Raw genomic sequence first — 4,636 nt, 5'->3', positions numbered from 1 at the left:
ATGTGAAATGCTGGGCTGGATGAATCTCAAGCTGGAATCAAGAAGGCCGGGAGAAATATCAACAGCCTCAGATATGCAGATAATACTACCTTAAAGGCAGAAAGTGAAGAGGAACTAAAGAGCCTCCTGATGAAGGAGAAAGAGGAGAGTGAAAAAACTGGTCAAAAACTCAACATGCAAAACACTAAGATCATAGCATCCAGTCACAGCACTTCATGGCAAACAGATGGGGAAACCATGGAAATAATAAATGACTTCATTTTCTTGGGCTCCAAAATCACTGCAGACAGTGACTGGAGCCATGAAGTAAAGACATTTGTTCATTGGAAGGAAAGCTATGACCAACCTAGATGGCATATTAAAAAGCAGACATCACTTTGCAACAGAAGTCTAAATAGTCAAAGCTATGTTTTTTTCCAGTAGTTATGTAAGAATGTAAGAATTTGACCATAAAGAAGATTGAACACTGAATAACTGATGTTTTTGAACTGTGGTGCTGGAGAAGATTCTTGAGAGTCCCCTGGACAGTAAGGAGATCAAACCAGTCAATCCTAAAGGAAATCAACCCTGAACATTCAGTGGAAAGACTGATGCTGTAGCTGAAGCACCTGATTCAAAAAGCTGACTTATTAGAAAAGAACCTGATGCTGAGAAAGATTGAAGGCAAAAGGAGAAGCGGGTGGCAGAAGTGAGATGGTTAAATAGCATCACTGACTCAATGGACATGAATTTGAGCAAACTCCAGGAGATAGTAGAGGACAGAGGAGCCTGCTGCGCTGCAGTCCATGGGGTCTCAAAGAGTCAGCCACTACTTAGCAACGGAACAACAACAACACAGTATCCATAACTAAGAAATAGACACTTCATAGTTAACGATCATAATCTTTTGTTTATATATTTTAAAACTCAATAAACAACTTCGGAAATCGTGTTGTAATGTCCAAAACACCTATCATGGTGCTGAGTACATAGAAAGCTCTTAATAAGCTTTAAGATGTTAGTTAAAAAATATTTATACAGTTTTGTCTGAGCTCTGTGATAGAATTTCTGAGATTGATAAGCCAATATAAATATTTCATAAACAGAACAGACACCCTAACATGCTAAACACCACAGAAAGTTACTTCAGAATTTTACATTATCAAGCCTGACTAAATACTGTTTTCACACAACTCAGGAAATAAATAAGAAAATCTATGCTTTATTCAAGGGATAAATAGATTCAAGAGATTAGATCTGATAGAGTGCCTGAAGAACTACAGACGAAGGTTTATAACATTGTATAGGAGGCAGTGTCAAAACCATACACCCCGCCCCTCCCCCCCCCCAAAAAAATAAAAGAAAATGGTTGTCTGAGGAGGCCTTACAAATAGCTGAGAAAAGAAGAGATGAAAAGGCAAAAGAGAAAAAGAAAGATAATACCCATTTGAATGAAGAGTTCCAAAGAATAGCAAGGAGAGATAAGAAAGCCTTCTTAAGTGAACAATGCAAATAAATAGAGGGAAACAATAGAATGGGAAAGACTAGCAATCTCATCAAGAAAATGAGAGATACCAAGAGAATGTTTCATGCAAAGATGGGCACGATAAAGGACAGAAATAGTATGAACATAACAGAATCAGAAGAGATTAAGAACAGGTGGCAAGAATACAAGAAGAACTATACAAAAAGGTCTTAATGACCCAGACAACCATAATGGTGTGGTCACTGATCTAGAGTCAGACATCCCTGAGTCTGAAGTCAAGTGGGCCTCAGGAAGCATTACTACAAACAAAGCTAGTGGAGGTGATGGAATTCTAGTTGAGCTCTTTCAAATCCTAAAAAGATGAAGCTGTGAAAGTGCTGCACTCAATATGCCAGCAAATTTGGAAAATTCAGCAGTGGCCACAGGACTGGAAAAGGTCAGTTTTCACTCCAATCCCAAAGAAAGGCAACGCCAAAGAATATTAAAATTACCGCACGATTGCACTCATTTCACATGCTAGCAAAGTAATGCTCAAAATTCTCCAAGCCAGGCTTCAACAGTATGTGAACTGAGAATTTCCAGATGTTCAAGCTGGATTTAGAAAATGCAGAGGATCTCTGGATCAAATTGCCAACATCCGTTGGAACAGAGATAAAGCAAGAGAATTCCAGAAAAACATCTGCTTCTTCTTCATTTACTACACAAAAGCCTTTGACTGTGTGGATCACAACAAACTGTAGAAAATTCTTAGAGAAGGGAAAACAAGATTACCTTCTGAGAAGGGAATACTTTCTCACCTGCCTCCTGAGAAACCTGTATGCAGGTCAAGAAGCAACCTATATGCAGGTTAGAATCAGACATGGAACAATGAACTGGTTCAAAATTGGGAAAGGAGTATGTCAAGGCTGTATATTGTCATCCTGCTTATTTAACTTATATGCAAAGTACATCATGTGAAATGCTGGGCTGGATGAAGCTCAAGCTGGAATCAAGATTGCCAGGAGAAATATCAACAACCTCAGACATGCAGATGATACCACTCTAATGGCAGAAAGTGAAGAGAAAAGAGCCTCTTGAAGAGGGTGAAAAGAGGAAATTGAAAAGCTGGCTTGAAATTCAATATTCAAAAAACTAAGATCATGGCATCTGGTCTCATCACTTCTTGACAAATAGATGGGCAAATAATTGAAACAGTGACAGATTTTATTTTCTTGGGCTCCAAAATCACTGTGGACAGTGACTGCAGCCATGAAATTAAGTCACTTGTTCCTCAGAAGAAAAGCTATGACAAACCTAGACAGCGTGTTAAAAAGCAGCGACATCACTTTGTCAATAAAGGTCTGTCTAGTCAAAGCTATGGTTTTTCCAGTAGTCGTGAATGATGTGAGAGCTGGACCATGAAGAAGCCTGAGCACCAAGGAATGATGCTTTCAAATTGTGGTGCCGGAGAAGACTGTTGAGAGTCCTTTGGACTGCGAGGAGATCAAACCAGTCAATCCTAAAGGAAATGAACCCTGAATATTCATTAGAAAGATGGCAGCCGAAGCGCCAATACTTTTGCCACCTAAAGCAAAGAGCCAACTCATTGGAAAAGATTGTGAAGCTGGGAAAGACTGAGGGCAGGAGAAGTGGGCAACAGAGGATGAGACGGTTGGATGGCACCATTGACTCAATGGACACGAGTTTGAGCAAGCTCCAGGAGATAGTGAAGGACAGGGAAGCCTGGTGTGCTGCAGTTCATGCAGTTGCAAAGAGTCAGACAGCACTGATCGACTGAACAACAACAAAATGTTTTATTTACCAAAATAAACTATATCCAGAGCAAGAATTAGGGCTCTGTGCACTTATGAACAAGGAAAATTTTCCCAGATTTACTAACCACATATTTCCTTTCAGAGATTAAGGAAAAGTTAAATGACTTAGATTATGAATGCATCAAATCATCCCATTTCCAGTCCATACACCTTAGATATCATGCATGAAGGTCTCTCACATGCATGAACATGATGAAGAGAAGGAAATCTCCACCTGCAGCAGGGACGCAACACCTGATCTCAGAAATTTGCAACATATGAGAAGTACAGCCTGCCTATATATTTGTATGTATATTTCCTGAAAGTAACAAGCATAGTCTATACACGTAGAGATTCTTATTAATATATGTATCTATTATACCATATGTCCCCAACCCGTGGGTCACGGGCTGCTACCAGTCTGAGGTCTGTTAGGAACTGGGCTGCACAGCAGGGTTGAGTGAAGGGTGAACACACGAGGCTTCGTGTGTTTCTCCAGCCGCTCCGCATCGCTCACTTTACAGTCTGAGCTCTGCCTTTTCTCAGATCAGGGGTGGCATTAATTCTCAGACGAGCGTGAACCCTGCTGTGAACTACTGGGATCTAGATGGCTCGTTCCTTATGAGAATCTAACGCCTGGTGATCTGAGGCAGTGATGCTAGCACTGGGCTGCTACTGTCTCCCGTCACCCCCAGATGGGACCGGCCAGTTGCAGGAAGAGGAGCTCAGGGCTCCTCCTGATTCTGCATTATGACAAGTGGCACGGTTATTTCATTACATATGACAATGTTAAGAATAACAGAAAAAAAGTGCACAATAATGTAATGCACTCAAATCATCCCCGAACCATTCCTCCCGCCCCCTCTACCCTGGTCTGTGGAAAAACGGTCTTCCACGAAACTGGTTCCTGATGCCAAAATGGCTGGAGACTGCTGTATTGATACTACTCTGGTGATCTCCCACGTTTCAGATCTTTCATCTAGAGACAGAAATATTACCTTTCTTGCTTCTTTGATCATCTTCCGAATGGTTTCCTTAATCGTAAGCAGTTGTGCTCTTGGTGGATGAAAGAGGAGCTCAATGTGCGTACCCCCTAAGAGTCCAGGCATTACATAAGGCCAGCCTAAGTCAAGATTTGGGGCTTCCACATCGGACTCCACAGGCCAGTAAGTCCCTGAAGATGATGCATCATCGCAGGAATTATCAGGACCATGTGCCGTGCTTTGTGCAACTTTTTGAACATTGTTTAAAATGTAATTAATTTCTTCCTCAGCTAGAAAGTCTGACACTCGTTCCTTGGCAAGAAATTCTTTGTATGCATCTAACCCATGTTCAATCAGCGTGTCCACGGCCACTCGGTACCATTCCTTATAGTGAG

The sequence above is a fragment of the Bubalus bubalis genome, chromosome 2 (genome assembly GCF_019923935.1).
Source record: "Bubalus bubalis isolate 160015118507 breed Murrah chromosome 2, NDDB_SH_1, whole genome shotgun sequence".
Lineage (NCBI taxonomy): Eukaryota > Metazoa > Chordata > Mammalia > Artiodactyla > Bovidae > Bubalus > Bubalus bubalis.
The sequence above is the reverse complement of the archived record's forward strand: the minus strand, read 5'-3'. Positions refer to the sequence as shown.